The following is a 21,699-nucleotide window of genomic DNA, read 5'->3' on the forward strand; positions in this document are numbered from 1 at the left end:
TGGCAGTGACTAAACTCAGAATCGGCTTGTAGGAAATGTGGATGGAACAAAACTGAAATCTCCACTAGATACGCAGGGGGTTTGTGGAGGTGAAAAGGAAATGGGCCTTATTTGATCTTACTGTGGGATAGTTGGTCTGGATTAGAGGATCTCACAGCCCTTTGAGGTTTAATGCTAGATAAGAAATACATGTTTTACTTCTGTCCCAGGTCCTGGCACAGAGCTCCTAAAACCCTTGGAATTTCCTGAGGTATAGGGGTGATAGGATCATCTTTTGTTATTTATAATGAGCTCCTCTTAACTACTCAACCTGAGTTTCTGCTAATGAGGTGACTTTTGGCAGAATCCCTAGACAGCTTCAGGATGGGGGTTGGTGGCCGGAAAGACCAGGCCATGATTAGAAGGTTGGAACTTTCAGCCCTACTCCCTGACTCTGAGGAGGGAAGAGGGGCTGGAGTTTGAATTCAGTCACCAACGACCAAGGATTTACTCAATCATGCTGCCATAATGAAACCTCCATCCATACCCCCAAATGAGGGAGTCTAGGGATCTTCCAAGTTGGTGAACCCCTCCATGTGCCAGGGGGATGGTGTGCCCCAACTCCAGGGAGACAGAGGTTCCTGTGCTCAGGGCTCCTCTGGACCTCACCCTCTGGACCTCTTCATCTGGCTGTTCATTTGTACCCTTTATAATAAACTGTAGTACTAAGTATAGCATTTTCCTAGATTCTGGGAGTTGTTCCAGGTAACCATCAAAACTGAAAGGGGGGCATGGGAACCCTAGAATTTATAGCCAAGTCAGAAGGAAGTGCGAGCAGCCTGGGCATCCCATTTGCACTGGCATTTGAAGCGAGAGTGGTCTTATACTAACTACTCCGGGTAGTTAGCATCTGCTAGATACCCAGTCAGTGCTGGAGAATCAGGGACTCTGAGAGCCTCCAGTGACCATTTCTGATAAGTTTTGCAACCAAACCCACCCGTGTCTCTTGTTTTCAAACCATTACCCAAGAGGGGTGGCTGGGACAAAGTTTCTCAGGTGCTAGGCTGCTGCAAAGCAGGCACGTGTGTGTCTCTTCCCAGTTTCCAGTGTGTGTGTGCAATGACACTGATGGGGAGGGTCAGCTCTCTCCTCTGGACAGCTGTTACCAGATAGGCATCTTAGGGTGAGAAATCAGTGGCCTAAATGAGCAACCGGGAGCCAAGGGTCAACAAAATAAGGACGTGGGTTATAAGCCAAGGGCTTCCTTGAAGGGCAAAAGGGGAAGCTGTGTGTAAGACCCCTCACAGGTACCCTACTTAGTATGACAGCCTTGCAGATATGTTCAAGACACTGGCTGACCCAGACTGAAAATATCTCCCTTGTTCTCCAGGATTTTCTCATTCACTACGATTCTTTCGGAAAGTGGGTAGGGTAGAACAAATGTAAATAAACACATAAATAAATATATGCCATCTTCATTATCTTGTTGCATCACTAGGATGAATCTCATTTTCAGGAACTTCCATGCCCCTCGGGAATCATGTGTCTCCCCCTGTGGTTCATGTTCTCAATTTTGAAAAGCTTTTCCACAAACCATTTTCTTCTAGTTCTGGGCCTATGAAGCGAAATTAATTTACTTGCCTCCTTTCTGTGGTGTCAGCTCAGCCCTGTTAAGTTGGATGCTAGAGGACATGTGTTATAACGCTCCATGAGAACGAAAAAATGTTTTCCAGCTTGTAAATTGCTTTTTGTTTATTTAATTTTGTCTTTCACGGACTATATATTCAGCATATGCCTCTGGGGTCTTTTGTACATTATCAATTCAAAAACCACTGACCTATAATCATATTAAAACTCCCATTTTATCTCCAGTTTAACCATAATAGAATCCTCTTACATGAGTTGGGCAGAAGCCTTGTGAATAGATAATCTTGCCTCTAAAATGCTAGGGCTTTATGAAGTAAGTAGGGATTATAAATTCAAATTGTGAGCCATTTTATTATTGTAGATTCTGTCATTATCATGCAATTACAAAGCATTCCAAATTTTATTGGTTGATCCATTTAGCTATCTCCTGATCAGTTCAGTTGTCGTGTTTTGTTTTGTTTTGGTCGCTATGACTGACCCTGCTAACAGGAGAAAATGAGTGCAGTTCACAGTGCAGGTGACAGATGAGAACTGGGCATCTCAGTGATTCAAAATCAAGAGACCGTTTTCACAACAACCTGTGTGGGTTGTCATCACTTAAGCATTTTGACCTTTTAAAAAGTAGCTTAAGCCTGGGACTTCTGAAGGCTAGGCTGAAATTTGTTTCTCCAGCTAAACTTGGTCCTTACTAATCATTGGGGCTAGTCCCTTTACCTGTTTCTGAGTGGAAAAGTGTTTGTTTAAAACCACAATTACACTGACTGTCTGCCAGGTTTTGATTATCCAGACAAGTCATAATGTCATCTTAATGACAGCTTGGTCTGAATTTTATTATTCAGTTTTATTGGGAGTTATGGGGGCAAAGGGAGAGAAGTCTAAAGCTGCTGCTCTCCGTGGCCATTCAGTCGACCTTTTGTGTGGCTGTTTATTTGATTTGATTTTTGCACCATTATTTGGATTACCATGTAGTTAAGCCAACCGGGTCATTACAACTGCTAACAGAATCAACTACGTCATAGCGTATTTCCTTGACCGTGTTAGGACAAATGAGGTGACATTGTAAGATTGTGTAACTAGTTTATTAAATGCAACGATCTCAGTGGATACAAACAGGACATGGCGCGATTTCTTTTTCCTTTCGTGGCGTTGCCAGATCTCTGCTCCCTGATCCATGATGGCACAGTGGACACATCTCATTGCTTAGGAGTGGCTTTCAGTTATAAGAATAATCTCACTTAAGTAGCTATGACTCATTTTCAAGGGTTAAAGTGTCTCTTCTAGTCGAAATCAAAACTTCAGTCTCCCATTCAGTCCAGAGCTTCTTCCTCCCGGACTCTCAGCCTCACCCTCTGGGCTCAGAGACCCAGCAGGGAAGGATGGGTCTTCTTCCTCGTTTCTTTGCCCTCCTAGTGTCTTTTTTTTTTTTTTTTCATGTTTATTTATTTTTGAGAGAGACAGAGACAGAATGTGAGTGGGTTAGGGGCAGAGAGAGAGAGGGAGACACAGAATCCGAAGCAGGCTCCAGGCTCCGAGCTGTCGGCACAGAGCCCGACGTGGGGCTCGAACTCACGAGCTGTGAGATCATGAACTGAGCCGAAGTCGGACGCTCAACCAACTGAGCCACCCAGGCGCTCCATCTCCCAGTGTTTTCTTGAGGACAACCCAGCCTCTCTGGTGGGGGCTGAGGCGGGGGTGGCTTTCAGTACCCTCCCATCTCTGGCCTGGAGTGGAAGGAAGCTTTCCCTCTTTCATTTGGTAACTTTCTCTAATTACTCTTTCTTATTTCTAGTCTTTCTTAAATAGGCTGCAGATGGACTTAGGACAACAAGAAAAGTCCCATCAAGCATCTGTTTACAGACACAGACATCACAGCACACGTGGATTCCAGCGTAGAAACCTCACCTCACATGATTAGAGAGATCTTCAAAGAGCAACATTGTTCCTAGAAGCTCTTCAGTTTACTAGGAAAGAGGTGACTGTAGAAAGCGGGTGTTGAGAAGAATAGCCCATATGGACCCCTGGATGCTGTTATTTTGCCTTTTAGGGCCCAGAGGATCTGGGTGTTTTCTTTGCTGATCTCCCTTGTGCATGTGATCAGGTGACATTGGTGTCTGCACTGATAGGGGTGGCTTCTACTTCTCACGGACAGAATCAGGGCCACCTGTCTCCTTTTGGTACCACCTCTTGGGTAGTGGGTGGTCCAAATAATGTGGAGAAGAGTCCTGAGTTTGTGCTGTCTCTGCTTTAATTTGTGTACATTTTCCTTTAACTACTCTGCTGGGAACATTAAATCAATGTGGATGATTTTTGAAGAATGTAATCTAGAAAATTCAATTATTTAGCGCCTGGAAGGGTTTCAAAGATTAAAATGCTGTGCAAAAATGTGTAAGCATTTATTATTAAAATTAAACAAATGTTTTCTCCATGCAATTAAATTGCATTGTCAAAATGGTGTGTTTGACTCCTCCAAACACATTTTGTGTTATTTTTATTTGGACTTTTTCTAATGCTCCCAGGCAGAATTAGAAACTTCTCTCCTCTGTTGCTCCCATAGCTTTGTCTTTATACCCCTATTTTAGCTGAATTCAATTCAATTTGATTTTATTTAGTTTCAAATAACACTTATTAAGTGTAAACTCGGTACTAGTTACGGTTCTGGGCTCCAAGGAACAAAACGTTAAGTTGTACCTTTCATCAAACTACAAGAGTGAGTGTGTGTGTGTGTGTGTGTGTGTGTGTGTGTGTGTGTGTTTTAACTTTAATGCAGTTAGTTCCCTGGTAACAACAAAATTCAAAGGAGGCAGAGGGAAGGGAACGAATGCCTATCAGCATTCCAGGTGCTGACAGCTTCAAAGATGAATGATTTTGATTGCATTGAATTAACTATGAAAGCTTTCAGCAAAACTGAGTCCTTTCCCTTTTGGAAGGATTCATCTTTTTTTAAGTTTATTTTTGAGAGAGACAGAGAGAGAGAACGCAAGTAAGGGAGGGGCAGAGGCAGAGGGGGGCAGAGGATCTGAAGCAGGCTCCATGCTGACAGCAGAGAGCCCGATGCAGGGCTCCCACCCACGAACTGTGAGACCATGACCTGAGCCAAAGTCGGACACTTACCCAACTGAGCCATCCAGGCGCCCCGGAAGGATTCAAATCACCGTGGATGGGGAGAGAAAGGACTTCTCCCGCCTACCCCCATGGAAGAAGCACAACAGAGAAGGATGGTGGCAAAACTTTCCTTTCGTTAGTTTTGCCCTTGAAATTGGTGAATACAGTTCTGCAAATTGGAAATACTTCCTAGGTTTCCAGGTTGTTCAAGTTCCCAGCAACTGGGCCAGGCATGATGGCAACTTTCTTCCTAAAGTCAAGCAGTTTTCTTCATTTTCTCATATAACTCCGACTTGTTTACAGAGGGATGATCCTGAATATTCAGCTGATATTCAGAAAAAAATATTGGTAAGGAACAGCATTCATGGTTATAAAGTCATTGCAAAGATAAGAATTGCAACATCAGGATTTTGGCCTCGACCTTTGAGTATGAGCAGAGATTTTTTAAGAGGGAAGGACATCAAATAAACTAAACTAAGCCCCCCAAAATTGTGTATTAAAATTACAATACAAAAAGACAGGATAATAATCACAAACCATTTGCCTGTGTTAAAAAGCGTAGGATAAGGTCACCCACATTGTAGATACTTATTATTGAAAGTTCGGATTCTGAAAAGGATGAGAAAAACACTTTCTTGTTTTCTTCTCATCTATAAACCTGTGTCACAGCCTATTCAAAACTCCTCAGAAGCAAAAACACTTTTGAAACGACTTTTGTGAGGCTGCAAGTTTGATAGAATATGAGGTTAACTGAGTGTAAAAGACCAATAAAATAAATAAATGGTGAAATATAGGGGCAAAAGAAAATGAAGGGAAGGATCACAAAATGAATGGGGTAATTGCCTTTTTTACGTGCCCTGGAACAAATATGGAGGATGTGAATCTTCCTCCTTTGAGAACTTGAGAGAATCTATTAGTAAATGATCTGGTTCTGGAGCCTTATTAGGAAGTAGTTCTTTGACAGTTCTTGTTATTGCTTTACTAGTACATTATGGTATTTCTAGTTTCAATTTTGGAAATTTCCGTTTTTTTTAGAAAATTGCCAGATTTTGAAATTTATTAGCATAGACTTGAATATGGTGTGAGAATTGCATATGCAAGTCTAGGCTTATCTATTTAAAGTCTCCTCCATATTTGTTGTCGCATACTTCCCCTGTTCTAAATTTGTGGTGGTGTTTTTATTTTTTTCTTCATTTAACTTTTCAGATATGGACTACTTTGCTTATTTTTTCTCACATATAAAGTTCTCGAATTTGTTGACCAATCCCTAATTTTATTAATTTGGGCTTTTTACCTCTATTAGTTTCTTCCTTTTCTTTATTTTAGGTATCTTGTAATCTTTTTCTAGCTTCCACATTCAAATGACTAGATTTTCTTTTTTCAACCTTTCTCGAATAACAGTTAAAGCTTTTAAAACGTCAAACTTGTTTCTGGGCATAATTTTGGCTAAATACCTTAAGTTTTAATATGTGTGGTTCTAATTTCTGTTTTTTCTAAATACTTTGTATTTTTATGGTACCATAATAGAATGTGTATTAGATGTCAGATGGTGGAGTGTTTTTTGTTTAAACTTCTATTACTTTTTTATTTGTACTGATAACAGAGAATGTTACCTATAATATTTTTGCTATCTGGAATTTATTGACATTATCTTTTTTTCTTCCTACATATTTAACTATTTGTGTGTGTGTGTGTATATATATATATATATACACATACATGTACATGTACACGTGTGTGTGTATTCCATGGATACATGTAAACTAGTATTCTTAAACAAATACAATTGTTAATTCAACCTTTCTATATACATTAGTCAAATACATAATTCTTTCTTAATTCTAGATTTCTTTCTTTACAGTATCTTCCTCATTGGTATATACATACATTTAGGTCTCTACCAGCCTTAGAGACTTTTTTCAATGCTGCTACTCCTTTGAGGGAGTTCTGGCTCTCACCTGCACTGCACTGATAAGTGTTTAGAAGAGTCAGGTACTGTATCCAAAATCTATAAAGAACTTATCCAACTCAACACCCAAAAAACAAAATAAGTGACGAAATGGGCAAAAGACATGAACAGACACTTTTCCAAAGAAGACATCCAGATGGCTAACAGACACATGAAAAGATGCTCAACATCACTCATAATCAGGGAAATACAAATCAAAACCACAATGAGATACCACCTCACACCCATCAGAATGGCTAAAATTAACAACTCAGGCAACGACAGATGTTGGCGATAATGCGGAGAAAGGGGAACACTTTTGTACTATTGGTGGGAATGCAAACTAGTGTAGCCACTCTGAAGAACAGTATGGAGGTTCCTCAAAAAGTTAGAAATAGAACTACCCTATGATCCAGCAATTGCGCTACTAGGTATTTATCCAAAGGATACAAAGTGCTGATTTGAAGGGGCACATGCACCCCAATATTTATGGCAGCACTATCACCAATAGCCAAATAACGGATTGAGCCTAAATATACACTGACTGATGAGTGGATAAAGAAGATGTGGTATACACACACACACACACACACACACACACACACACACACACTGGAATATTACTCGACAATCAAAAAGAATGAAATCTTGCTATTTGCAGCAACATGGATAGAAGTAGAATGTATCATGCTAAGCAAAGTAAGTCAGAGAAAGACAAGTATCATATGATTTCATTCTTATGTGGAATTTAAGATACAAAACAGATGAACATAGGGAAAAGAAGATAAAAACAGAGAGGGAGGCAAACCATAAGAGACTCTGAAATCCAGAGAACAAACTGAGGGTTGCTGGAGGGGAGGTGAGTGGGGGATGGGCTAAATGGGTGATGGGCATTAAGGAGGGCACTTGTTGGGATGAGCACAGGGTGTTATATGTAAGTGATGAATCACTAAATTCTACTCCTGAAACCATTATTAATCTGTATATTAATTAATTTGGATTTAAGTAAAATAAAAATAAAATAAAACTATGTTAATAAAAAAAATAAATTGAGAAGAGGTTAAATAAAGTACAGATCAGAATAACCAGAATAAAATTTGAATTAAAAAAAGGAATCAAGGGGCGCCTGAGTGGCTCAGTGGGTTGGGCGTCTGAGTTCAGCTCAGGTCATGATCTCACAGTCCGTGAGTTTGAGCCCCACGTCGGGCTCTGTGCTGACAACTCAGAGTCTGGAGCCTGCTTTCGATTCTGTGTCTCCCTCTCTCTCTGCCCCTCCCCTGCTCATGCTCTATCTCTCTCTGTCTCAAAAATAAGTAAAAACATTAAAAAAATTTTTTAAAATAAGAAAATTAAAAAAGGAGTCCACCAACTCCAGTACCTCACTACTCACTCCTTTTCTTTCTTTTTTTCTTACAATTTTTTTTAATATTTTATTTTTGAGAGACAGAGTGAGACAGCACAAGTGGGGGAGGAGCAGAGGGAGAGGGAGACACAGAATCCAAAGCAGGTTCCAGGCTCCGAGCTGTCAGCACAGAGCCCGACGCAGGGCTCAAACCCACAAACTGTGAAATCATGACCTGAGCCGAAGTCAGACGCGTAACCGACTGAGCCACCCAGGCGTCCCACCCCTCTTTTCTTTCTTAAAATGCAAACTGTTAAACCTTCTTGGAGGACACACCCTGAGGAAGGTGTAGAGGTGTGAGCAGACGAGATCTATGATGTTAAAGAGCTTGTGCTGGATTTGAATTTCGAAACTCTCATCAAGATTCTCTGACTTGGCTCGGTAGAAGTCAGCGTCATCCCAAGGCTGGTTAGGAAGAGTGGAGAACAAAGGCAGAGTAATGGCTTCTCAGACCAGAGCTTCTATTACATCTTCCCTTCTTTTGCCTTTACCAGCAAAGAAAGAGTGGGAGGGGGGAACCTGACACTTTGAGCATCTCTGGTGTTGAGCATACAAGAGTGGAGAGCAAGATCAGTCTCCATGAAGCTGGAAGGTGGATACCACAGAAAGCTTTTTCTAGTGACCCAGAGAAGGAGAAAAAGAAGCTTGGACGATTATTTGTAGCTGTCAGGTCCTCTATCCAAGGTGGGGGGTGCTGTGTCCTCTCCGCCTACTTATGGAGACATTGCTACCCTTTTTTATGGACTCTCAATCCCCTGCCTTGGCAGACAATTCTTGTCTGTGTTACAGATAAAATTTTTCTGGGCACTACCTCACCCTTTCTCAGCCCCAGCTGACACCTTACAACCACGTGAAAGATCCAGAGCCAGAACCACCTCGCTCAGCCACTCCTGGATTCCTGATCCCCAGGAATGGTGAGAGATAATACTTGATTTTGGGGGAAGCTTCTAAGTTTGGGGGTAATGTGTTACACAGCAATAGGTAACCGTTATAGTGCACAAGAGCTTTACAAAGATGTGCAATGAGGGTTAAAAGAAAGAGGGGTCATGTCCCCTTGGGAGGATAGTAAAAGCCTCCAAAGGAGGGGCATGGCATTTGGAACTGGTCTTGTAGAGAACTGAGCATGTATGTGCATATGGAGGAGAGAGAAGAAACATTTCAGGAGAAAGGACAAGGAGATAGAAAAGTGAAGGTCATGTTCAGGGCAAGAGACAACCTCCACGATCTGCAATCTATGGTGCAAATAAGGACTAGTGGGCGATGAGGCAGGTAAGGTGGGCTGACACAGTGAAACACCTGTGTGGATCCTTTTTCTTGCCTAAACCACTAAGGGCGGTCATTTGCCCCTTGCACCTCTTCTCTTTCTTTATGGAGTTCCTTGCTGATCTCATTCACACCTAAGTTTTAACCAGTTTCCACCTGGTTTGCTTTAAAATCTAGCCCAGACCTAACCTGAATGATTCAGTCTCTCACCTCCAAATGCGTGCTGATCTTTTCCACCTGGATATGCCACCAGTATCCCAAATAGTTTTGGCTCCTAAATTCATCTTCCCCTCCAGCCATCCTCCGTAACTGACCACCTTAAACCTCAAGGATGGCACTGCTACTGGTTGTTTTCCCAGAGACCACTAAGTGGGGAAAGTTGTGGGAATCCAAAAAGAGAAGTCTCTTGTGGAGCATTTCCAAGGATGCAATTTAATGCCATTGAATGGAAGTCTGTGGGACAATGCAGAGGAAGCAAGGTCTGTATCGCTACCCTTAGAGTTATCCATCCCCTTGTCCCAGCACGTGTGCTACACTTGCCTGTTACCGTGTGTGGATGACTATTTGAGATCCCGTCACAAGCAGCCATTTTCCATTGATTCTAACCCTGAATGCAGCTGTGTGCATCGAATTCTGCACTTGGTGAGATGAGGTTCTTGGGAAGGACAGTCCCTTGGGCTGAAGACCTTGTCACGCCATTTGTATTTTTCTGCAGTTCGTCATTGGATCTCATCACCTCTGCCTCCCCTTCCCTCTCCAGAGGTTCTCAGCCTGGCTGCAGGTTAGAATCTCTGGGTAGCTTTCAGGAACTCCCTCACCTAGTCCGCACTGAAGACCGATTAAGTCACAATATCTGGGGCTGGGGCCTAGACATCTTATTGTTTGGAAGTTTATCCTGTGCCTCTGATGTGTAGTCTGGTGGTACTGGTGGATGAGAAACAGCATTGCCTGGGGATCTGATGCTGACCTAGCCTTTAATTCCTGGGGAAATCGTTCACACTTTCTGAGAATCAATTTGCAATTCTATAGAAGGTGATAATATTTGCCTAGCAGAATTATTGAAGGGGCAAACGAAATAGTGGTGTGAAAAGGCATGGTAACTGTAAAGAACTAGGTACTGTTATTATGATTGTCACACTCCTGCTGCTCCCAGTCTGATTCCAGCCCTAATCACCTTCACAGGCACTAGGACTCTTTAGCTGTGTCCGTTGCCTCCAGGATCTCTGCCTCCAATTCCTCCTGCACACCAGGGTCACATCAGCTTTTCTAAATTCCGCTCGTGCTCAAAGACTATCCTACTTTCCATTTCCCATCAAACCGATACATCCTCATGTTGAAACCCAAATTACTTTTGTAACCTTATCTTCTATTTCCTAAAAGGGTCCATCTGCATCCAGATATCTAGCCAGCCAACAAATGTCTTGAGTTTCTGCCATATGACAGCACTGAGCTACAGCTCTGGGGTAATGCAAAGATGAACCAGAGGTAAGTGAACCAAGAAGGTGACCATCCAGAAGCTCATATAAATGCTTCGTTTTAGTTAAATATAATTTCGGAAGAGCAGAGAATGCCTGAAATTCAATAAAAACAAAAAACAAACCACCTAATTAAAAAATGGGCGAAGGACTTGAACAGACACTTCTCCAACAAAGAAGACATACAAATGGCTAATAAGCACATGAAAAGATGTTCAACATCACTAATCATTAGAGAAATACAAATCAAAATTACAGTGAGATACTGCTTCACAACCACTGGACTGGCCACTGTAAAAAAGAGAGACAGAAATATGTGTTGGCAAGGATGTGGAAAAATTGGACCCCTTGTGCACTATCGGTGGGAATGTCAAATGGTGCAACTACTGTGAAAAACACTATGGGTATTTCGCAAAAAATTAAAAAATAGGATTTCCAGATGATATAGCATGGCACTTCTAGGTATATATCAAAAGAATTGAAAGCAGGCACTTGACAGATACTTGAACACCCACATTTATAACAGCATTATTCACAATAGGAAAAAAGTGAAAACAACCCAAATGTCTATTTGATGAGTGGATAAATTAATGGTGGTATATCCATACAATGGAATATTACTGAGCCTCAAAAAGGGAGGAAACTCTGATACGTGCTACAATGTGGATGAATCTTGAAGACATTAGACTCCATGAAATAAGACACAAAAAGACAAATGTTGTGTGATTCCACTTATATGAGGTACTGGAGAAATCATTTTCATAGAGACAGAAAGTAGATGGCCGTTGTCAGGGGCTGGGAGGAGGGGGGATGGGGAATTATTATTGTTTAATGGATACAGAGTTGCAGTTTGGGATGACGAAAAGTTCAGGAAATGGATAGTGGGGATGGTTGCACAACAGTGTGAATGTACTTAATGCCACTGTAACCATACATTTAAAAATGGCTACCATGGTATATTTTATGTTATGTACATTTTATCACACTAAGAAAAAAATGCTGTTTCTCTCTGTTAGGCCTTTGAAACTCTGTGTGGCAGTCCATCTGACATAGTTTCTCATATAAAGACTGCTCTCCCAGCGGAAAATCAAAGCATACTTGTAGAAGTGGCATATTGGGACGATTTTGGTTATAGGTAGCAGAAAACAATGCAAAGTGTCTCCTACAATAGGAGGATTATTACCTCGTGGGATGATGAATATGGAGGGAGAACACTGCTAGGATTGCTTAGCGTCCAGACAAAGTGATGTCATCAGCCTTGTCCTTTACCCTCCTCTCACCTTTAGAATGTTCTCCAGGAAGCTCCCCTTGTTACAAGACAGTTGCCCCATCCTGACATCATATGCAGATCAGGTAACATCCAGCAGCAAAAAAAAAGGGAACTACTTCTCCCTCCCAGAGTGCAGAACTCTTTCCTAGAAGACTTCCAGCCAACTTCCTCTTGTGACTCATTATCCAGGACTGTGTCACATACTCATCCCTAAACCAATTCCTGGCAAAAGAAATGGCACTACCATGAGTGACCACGTGACTAGGCAGGATTGCCGAAGTCATGTGGGGTAGGGTGGATGCTGGTTATGCTATATGGAAAGAGAGCAAAGTAGAGTAACAGGTCACAGGCAACCACTGAATCTTGCGAGAAGTATGATCCTGGGCAACTTACATAAATATCTCCGAATCTCACTTTCCACAACTGAGGGTAACAATACCTACCCCAGCTGGGTGGATGGGAGGAGTTAGTTAGGTGATGTTTGCAAAGTACCTAACAGAGTGATTATACACATTATTGCATTAAACATACTTCATTACTCACACAGTAAGTGCTTCATAAATGGTAGCCGTCATTACTGTTCTTCTTCTCCCAAACATGTAAATGAGCATTTGCTTGGCTATCATTTTTATTTATTCAGTTTTTAAAGAAGTCATTTTTTAAGTTTATTTATTTATTTTGAGAGAGTAGGGAGAGTAGGAGCAGGGGAGGTGTAGAGAGGGAGGGGAGAGAGAGAATCCCAAGCAGGTTCTGCGCTGTCAGCACTGAGCCCGATGCGGGGCTCAAACTTATGAACTGAGAGATCACGATCTGAGTGGAAATCAAGAGTCGGATGCTTATCCGACTGAGCCATCCGGGCGCCCCTGCTTGGTTATCTTTTCTAGCTTACCCAGTGTCGGTAAGTACTCAGGAAATAAATGGCACCTGGATATCCCACCATGGGTGTGGTATCCAATTCTACGTGAACGGGAGTCCTAAGGTACATTAGTTTGCTAGGGCTACGATAAGAAAGTGCCACAAACTAGGTGGATTAAACAACAAATTTATTATCTCAGTTCTGGAGGCTAGAAGGCTGAGATCAAGGTCTTGACAGGGTTGGTTCCTTCTAAGAGCTGTGAAGAAGGGATCTGTTCCAGGCCTCTCTCCTTGGCTTATAGATGGCCATCTCCTGCCTGTTTTCACATCATCTTTCTTCTTACGTGTCTGTGCCCAAATTTCCCCTTCTTACATGGACACTGGTCATATTGGATTAGGGCCCACTTTAATACTTTCTTTTAACTTACGACCTCTACGAAGACCCTTCTCCAAATATAGTCATGTTCTGGGGTACTGGAGCTTAAGACTTCATACAAACTTTTTTTAAATGTTGATTTATTTTTGAGAGAAAGAGAGAGAGTGTGTGTGTGTGGATGTGTACAAGCGGGGGAGAGGCAGCGACAGAAGGGGACAGAAGATCTGAAGCAGGTTCCATGCTGACAGCAGAAAGCCCGATGCGGGGCTCGAACTCATGAACAATGAGATCATGATCTGAGCCGAAGTCAGACATTTAATTGACTGAGTCACCTGGTGCCCCAAGAGTTCAACATACAGATTTTGAGAGGACACATTTCAACCCATAACATAGGGTAAGTATAGCTATTAGAAAGTCCATATGCCTGAAGCCCAGAGTGAGAAATCTCAGGTCACGTCATAATTCTTTATCCCACCATACCCACCTCCCTCCCCACTATGATTTGGAAATAACCCTAAATCCCACTTTGGCTGAGCTGGAGTAGCTAGGTTATAACAGATATGTAAAGAAACAACTTCGGGAAAATCCCCTGAGAGCTGATACAGGAAGCTAGGAAGCATGACTCTGGAAGGGAAAATAGAAACTCCTGATTGGTCATCAAAACGAACATTTATTAAGCACTGATCATGTGCAGGCATGAGCCCTCTATTCTATATGATGCTGGTGTGTGTGTGTGTGTGTGTGAGCGGATGAAAGGAATAAACAAGAGTTCTAGTCTTTAAGGATATGTTGATGTGCACATGGCAGCTTGCTATGATGTAAGGCAGAGTGCACTAAGTTCAAAATAAAAGAACAATGATAGGCCACAAGAATTCACAGAAAGTAAAAATGAATCTGGTTGGAGAAATTTGAGTGAGCTTTGAAGGGACAGAAGGTGGGCACCTGGGTGGCTCAATTTGCTTAGCGTCTGACTCTTGATTTCAGCTCAGGTCATGATCTCACAGTTTGTGGGTTCGAGCCCCACGCTGGGCTCCATGCTGACTCTCTCCCTCTCTCTCTGCCCCTCCGCCACTCTCAAAATAAGTAAATAAACTGAAGGGACAGAAGATCATGGTGAGAGACAGAGATGTAGACAGCCTTGTAAACTTGAAAGCACCAAACCTTTGGGGATTGACAATTATAAATGGTCACGTAGCTGCATAAGGTTCAAACAAAGGGTGAGGGTGAGGAGAGGGAAGAACAGATCCACTTGAAATCTGGGGATGATTTGGGGCCCTGAAGTACTATGAGCCACTGTGTCAGGCTTAGAAGCCACTTGCTGACCGTGGGCTACAACAGGAGCAGCTTGGAAGAGGCTGAGATGCATTTCAGCCAAATGCAGTGGAATTGCCTGGAGACTGTGGTCCACGGCAGAAATCTTGGTGCAGATAGTCAGGAGAAGTGCTTTGGGTTTGGTAGACCTGGGTCAAGTTTGGATTCACCATTTACCGGTCCTGTCTTATTGGGCAAGGTATGTCAGTGGTGTAGGCATCAGTCTCCTTGTCTGTGAAGTGGGGTTGATCATACTACTTCTACATCATACTTGGGAGGATGAAATACCGTAGGTTATGGTCAGCAACACTATCTGGTACACAGACCCAGTTACTGTTCACCAACAAAAAGCAAGTTATCCTTTACTGATTTTGGACTTGATGGTTCTCTTGCCCTGTAGCAGAATAATTTGGGTTCTGAGAACGTGCAAACCGCTGTGGACAACGGTGAAGCAGAAAGGTTGGGAATGGAGTGGAGGGTGCTTGACTCCATCTCCCTTCCCAGCGCACTCCACCCGCCGGGAGGGAGAGAATCAAGAGGAAAGACATTAAAGCAAAAAGAGTAGAAAGCATATAGAGAATAGCCTATTCAGCATTGCGCTATCCTGGCCCCTACAGGGGTCTGACCTCTAGGTGATGCAGACCAGAGGTTGACATCTCTCCTCCTGACCACTAGAGGGTGCCCTGATTTGACCCTTGGGATCCGGAGGGCCTAAAACAGATGTTTGCTTCCTTCGTGTTGGAGAGATTGCAGCTCAGAATGACTGCGGCTCAGAGGGGAGACAGTGGGGAGAAGGGGCGGGTGAAGCTGGGTCTGGACCTGGGTCGGGTAAAGGGGTGCCAGGTCGGCTTGAGTAAGATGCAGGCTAGGAATGGAGTATGGAAGGATGTATTGCCGAAGGACTGGAGCCAGCTTCGTGGACCAGTAGGGCAAAGTGGTAGATGCAGACTTGGGTCTCAACAATGGTGGTGGAACCTCCTGGTTGTTGTTTTCCTTTTCTCCTGTCTCAGGGCTGCACCACTGTGCCATCCGGCAGCCGGATCAGCAGGTTAGTCGAGGGGAGATCAGTGGGTTCCAGGAACCTGACAGCCGATGGAAAGGAAAGATAGGGAGGACAGTGATTGATGGGCATGGGTGAACAAATGGAGGAAAAGAGAATAGGACAGATGATGGAGGGGAGGGACAGTGGGTAAGAAAGGAGCTGCATAATCCAAATCTTCCCTGGCCGATCGGATGTGGTCCTTCCAGCCCATTAGGCAGTGAGAACAGTGTCTCATGTTGATGGTACAGTATAAGGAATTCAGTTTATAATGATTTCCCTCTACTGTACTTAGAGCAGACATTAGCAACTGACCGTGGATATGAGGATCTCGCTCAGCCCCAAACTGTACAAATGTGATGAGAACACAGCAGACACCTGCTGTTGAGGGGGGTGCCTAGAGGATTTTGGTATCATAGTCTAAGGCTGACATTCAGCCAGGACGCACCAAATGGCTATATTGTTGATGGTCATCGTCCAAACAAATTGGTGGATGCCTAGGCCTACAGCTGGTTAAACATGTTGACTATTACCCTGACTATGCTCACATAACTCTAGACAGCTGCTCTATAATGTCTGCTGTACCTATCAAAGATGAGGCTAAAAAACAATGAGTTGTCTTTGTTCAATCCATCACCACTTTTAGAAAAGCGATCTAGATGTAGTTCCTTGAAGGTCCTATGGGGTTTCCAGAATACTTCAGTATTTTGTTCCCGAGAGGTTTCATTGTCCTTAGATCCAGAGCACCTGGCTGTAAGTAGGTAAGAGATTTAACAATGTATCCAATAGAGTACCTTTCTCACTTGGTATACCTTATCAGAATAATTGTCGGAATTGGGGTCAGTAGGGCCCCCAAATAAAAACCAGTTTTGAAATGTGCACCCTCTTTAGCAATCATTATCGGTAAACTTTATCTAGACTATCGTTTAAGACAACTTTTTTAGACTCTTAAAAAGATTATAGGGGCGCCTGGGTGGCGCAGTCGGTTAGGCGTCCGACCTCAGCCAGGTCACGATCTCGCGGTCCGTGAGTTCGAGCCCCGCGTCGGGCTCTGGGCTGATGGCTCGGAGCCTGGAGCCTGTTTCCGATTCTGTGTCTCCCTCTCTCTCTGCCCCTCCCCCATTCATGCTCTGTCTCTCTCTGTCCCAAAAATAAATAAAAAAACGTTGAAAAAAAAAAGATTATATATGCCCTAAAGTGGCAAATATCCCATAAGGGAAAAGTAAATTTGCAAATTGAGTGAGAAAAACTCACTCTTCTTCCCTTACTTTCACACAGACCACTGTATTTCTGAGACTTCTGGTCACCAAAGGTATGGGGTTTTTTTTTCCCCACAGGCAATTCTCTGTGACACCAGCTGGGTGTCCTACAAGTCAACTCCATTCTCACACTGGAGATACAGCCAGATCCCACAGGTCGAAGGTTCAGTCCCACAAGCCTGCTGCCCTGTCTCCCAATTGCAATTCCATGTGGTCACCTGAACACCTGACCACCGGTGGGCCATAAAGCAGACGTTTGTGGCCCATCACTTCCTCCTCAGTTTCAATTAATTTGCTAGAGTGGCTCACAGAACTCAGGGAAACAGTTTACTTACTGTTTATCAGTTTATCATAAAAGGATATGATAAAGGATACCGATGACCATCCAAATAGAAGAGATGTGAAGCAGAAGGTAGGTGGGAAGGCGCTGGGAGTTTCCATGCCTTCTCTGGGTGCTCCTCTCCCCCGCCCCCCACCCCCGACCTCTTCATACTCACCAACCTAGGAGCTTTCCAAACTCTGCTTTGGGGACTTTCATGGACACTTCATCACATAGACCTACTCAATAGTTAAATCCATTTCCAGCTTCTCTCGCCTCCCTGGAGAAGGGGATGTGGGGCTGAAAATTCCAAGCTTCTCCTCATGGCTTGGACTTTCGGGTGACCAGCACTCAGCCAGGAGCCCACCAAGAGTCACTGCATTAGAACAAAAGACATTCCTATCACCCTGGGAATCCTCAGGGGTTTAGGAACTCGGCATCAGCAACTGGGGGCAAAGGCCAAATATTAGAACAAAAGATGCTCCTGGTGCCTTTATCACTTAGAAAATTACAAGGGTTTCAGGAGCTCTGTGCCAGGAACCGGGGACAGAGACCAAAAATACAGTTTCTGCTATTTCACACAAATCACTTTGGTTTAATTATCTATCAGGACGGATGATAATGTGTTTGGTTAAATATGGCTCCTTCGCTCATCACTGACAGCATGTGAAAGCTGGCTGACTGCGGGGTGCTTCTTCGATGTTTCCAAACAACTCTGCTGAGGTATAACATACATACCATGAAATCCACTTGGTTTAACATTTTTTTTAATGTTTATTTATTTTTGGCAGAGAGAGACAGAGACAGAGTGCGAGCAGGGGAGAGGCAGAGAGAGAGGGAGACACGGAATCTGAAGCAGGCTCCACGCTGTCAGTGCAGAGCCTGACGTGGGGCTCGAACCCATGAGCTGTGAGATCATGACCTGAGCCAAAGGCGGACGCTTAACCAACTGAGCCACTCAGGCACCCCTGAATCCACTTGTTTTTAAGTGTGCAACTATTACCGTGATTCGGCTTCAAGATGCAGTTTTGACGGGTAAAACTCATACGTGTTAGACAACTCACCTTCACTGTTGGGCTGGATTAAGATCTTTCGGGGTTGTAAGCATCCAGCAGGGTTTGCTTGTTCCTTGTCCTGATTCCCCTCTTTCTTTCTCTTCTCCTCCCCCTGCTTCCTTCCTTCTCTTCTGCCCTCTTCATGTGTTAGGTGCTCCGGGTAGAAGGTGAAAGATAATCCCTGCCCTCAAAGAACAGTAAGACAGTCACAAAATCCATGAAAAGACATCATCACATTCTTCTGTGGAAGACATCATCCCCCATAGAAGGGGTGTCTTTGGGGTTGTGGGGTCACATTTGTCTCAGCCCCACCCCACCTTCTCAGAGACTTAAGGGCTCAGGCCAATAAACACTTGTTGGGTACCTGTGCTCAATGCTGCGAGTATAAAGATGAATAAAAGCTCATCCCCGTCAGGATTTAAACAGCTTTAGTTCAACCTCAGGTGACTAAGCATCAGTCAATGTTACCAGTCTGACTGACCTTGTGACCCAGTCCTGGTCTCCCGACCTTTGCCCGTGGGAAGTACAGACCCATCTCTTGGGCGCTGTCTGATAAGGGCTCACTGCCTGCCCTGCTCCCTCACTTCCTGCAGTGAGCTCCTCAAAGGGCCCTCCCTGGCCCCTGAACTAAAATTTCAGATTTCTTCCCACACAGAGACTTCATCACCCCCTCTCCTGCTCCTCCCTTTGCCTTTTCACCCTCCAACATGCAATTTATTTTACTTATTTGTTAGGCTGTATATTCTCTGCTTTCTCTGTTTGAGCGTGTGTCCTGTGAGGGCAGCGATTCGGGTCTGTTTTCTTCTCTCTCCTGATCCTAGTCCGTACTCAAAGAATATCTGTCCAGGGGCGCCTGGGTGGCTCAGTCGGTTAAGTGTCCGACTTCGGCTCAGGCCATGATCTCACCGTCTGTGAGTTCGAGCCCCGCGTCGGGCTCCGTGCTGACAGCTCAGAGCCTGGAGCCTGCTTTGGATTCTGGGTCTCCCTTTCTCTCTCTGCACCTCCCCTCCTCATGCTCTCTCTCTCAAAAATAAAATAAAAACATTAAAAAAAAAAAAAGAATATCTGTCCAATGAACTCATGAATATCTGATCTCTATGTTGTTCCTCAGGACCAGCGCCCATCCTGATGGGTGTCTCCGTCTGGCGTGTGAGGCCAGAAGCTTTGACCACACTGCCGGCCAGCTTGCAGCTCCGAACCGTGCCCGGCTGTGGCCGCCTTGCTCCTGGACCGGCCTCACTGAACACTCCGCTCAGACGTGTCGCTGCCTGTTCCTCCCCTGACTCAAACGGTTGCTGCCTTCCCCGGGGGAGCTGCCCCCAACTAGTCTTAGACCTGGTCTATCCCAGTCTGCCCCAGTTAATTAACCTTCTCTACGTGACAGCTTCACAAGACTGGACAGAAGGCAGAACACCCATGATGTCGAGTGAATTAAAATGCCAGCCAGCGGGAATGAATAAGGACGCAAGTGACCCCACACCACGCCGAATGCTCGAATCCTCCCAAGGGGTTGTTTTGAAAGCAGCTGAAAGAAGAGTTTAAATATTTTGGAATAATTACTGGTCCCTGAAATTAGCTTCTTAAAAGTAGGCTTTAAAGACCCTCGTGTATAATCATAATATTTATAGGCTAAACTTTCCCGGTAAAATATTTGGGTGTGATAACTTACCATCCTATTCCAAGTTCCTGGTCACCATCAGAGATTTCAATACTCTCGTTAGCGTCTCATTGAAAAAAACCTTTTTTTTTTTCTGCCCCGAAATTGAGGCCGAAAATAAAGACTCCTAAAGTCTGCTTCAAGAATACCTGAGGCTTTTAAAGCCCCCATCTAGTTTTCACTCCTGCCAGGTGCAGCGAGGAACTTCAGGGAACGAAGGGAAAAGGGGTAGTAGCCAAGTGAACGCTTTAGTTAGGAGAGAACTGACAGCCATTGAGCTATAAACCTGTCCCTGGGTGACTGATTTCTGTATGTGCTTAGTGACAACACATTTGGAAAGACCATTAACAGGTTTTACTCGTGGAACAAGGAGGGTCGATTGAGTACATTTTGAATTTTAGTAGGTCATACAGGGCCCCCTCGTTGGTTCACAGGGTTTCCTTTCCTTGGGAGAAGCACTTCAATGAGCTTTTGGCAAAGGTTAGCATGGGAGTTCTTTGTGGACAAGACAGTAGGACAGAAAGACAGCTCCACTCCAGCAGGAGTGGAAAGGCTGCATAAGCTCTGTTGATGGATTCAGTAAAGCCCTGGTGCTGAAGATCCGGGCAGGATGGTCAAGGCTTATCTTTACCAGAGTCATAGAATAGAGTTTTGGATCTTCATTCTGCATAGAAATCCTTTAAAAAGAGCACGGATACCCTCCTCTACGGGCGACTCCCCCTCCTTCATTCCCCAATTTTGCAGTCACAACAAGAGGCAAGAGACCAGGTCTTTACATTTCCTTGGAGGAAGTAGTCATTCTAAGCAGGGTTTCAAGGTGGAGAATAAGGTGGGCCCCGGTGGGTCGCACCTGCCATATAACCGTCAGGACTTGCACCTGCCTCTTTCCTACTCCCCGACCCCCTCCCAGGGAGCGAGGCGGTGGTGTGTGTGTGTGGGGGGGGGGGTGGTGGTATCTGTTCCGGCCTCTCCGGACGCGTCCTCCACTCCACAAAAGCAGGACCCCTCCCTGCTTGGATTACGTGAACTTTTAGGGGCAGCCCAAAAGTATCTGAGGTGACGCGGATTCCGGTCCCTCGGTCGCCAGCCGCACATTTGTCCCCGCCAGCCTCTGCCCCCACCTCTGGGGCTCCGCTCTGGAGCCGGCTGAACGCGGCCTCTTCACACCTGATCGTCGCCCAGGTCCCCCCGCCTTGCGCGGGGGGAAAGACAACGCCGAGGTCCCGGCCGAGGTTGGGCACTTGGGGCGTGGCCAAGGGAGCGCGCGAGCCAGCGTGGGCAGCCCCGCGCTCGGGGTGTCGGTGTGGCAGGCCGGACTGACAGACGCACGTCCCGGACCCGCCGCCGCGGGGGCGTGGAGGGGGGGGGAGGTGTCGGAGGAGGTGGAGCCGCCGGGGAGGGGCGGTGCCGCGGGGAGCGGAGCCCGGCCTCCCGCCCCCACCCCCTTCGGTGCCTGGGTCTGGGCGGTGACACAAAAAGCTCCCGCTCGGAGCCGAGCGCCTGGCGGCGGTGTCCGACCGGGAGCGCCGAGGGCGGCGGGCAGGTGGGGCGCCTCCCGCAGGGTCGAGCCGGGGGCAGGGGCTGCGGGCGCCGACGCCGCGCCCCCCGCGCCCGCCCCGCAGCCTGCCGCTGCGCGCGTCTGGCGGAGCGGGTGGCGGGCGCGCCGGGACCACCCCGCGATGCTACCGCTACCGCCGCCGCCGCCTCTGTAGGGAGCGCCCGAGCCCGCTGCGGAGAGAGGT

At 45.1% G+C, this 21,699-nt stretch overlaps 1 protein-coding gene across 4 annotated transcripts in view; it reads left to right on the top strand.

Moving 5' to 3' along the window:
• The first annotated feature begins 21,624 nt into the window (after positions 1-21,624).
• Positions 21,625-21,699, top strand: part of RNF152 (ring finger protein 152) — a 73,647-nt gene continuing 73,572 nt past the window's right edge. For all 4 annotated transcript variants that reach the window (XR_003973311.1, XR_003973310.1, XM_030336820.1 and 1 more), the window contains exon 1: positions 21,625-21,697. The gene's annotated coding sequence lies outside the window, so the exon portion shown is untranslated. The remainder of the gene's footprint in view (positions 21,698-21,699) is intronic.

This window comes from Lynx canadensis, chromosome D3, assembly GCF_007474595.2.
Source record: "Lynx canadensis isolate LIC74 chromosome D3, mLynCan4.pri.v2, whole genome shotgun sequence".
Taxonomy (NCBI): domain Eukaryota; kingdom Metazoa; phylum Chordata; class Mammalia; order Carnivora; family Felidae; genus Lynx; species Lynx canadensis.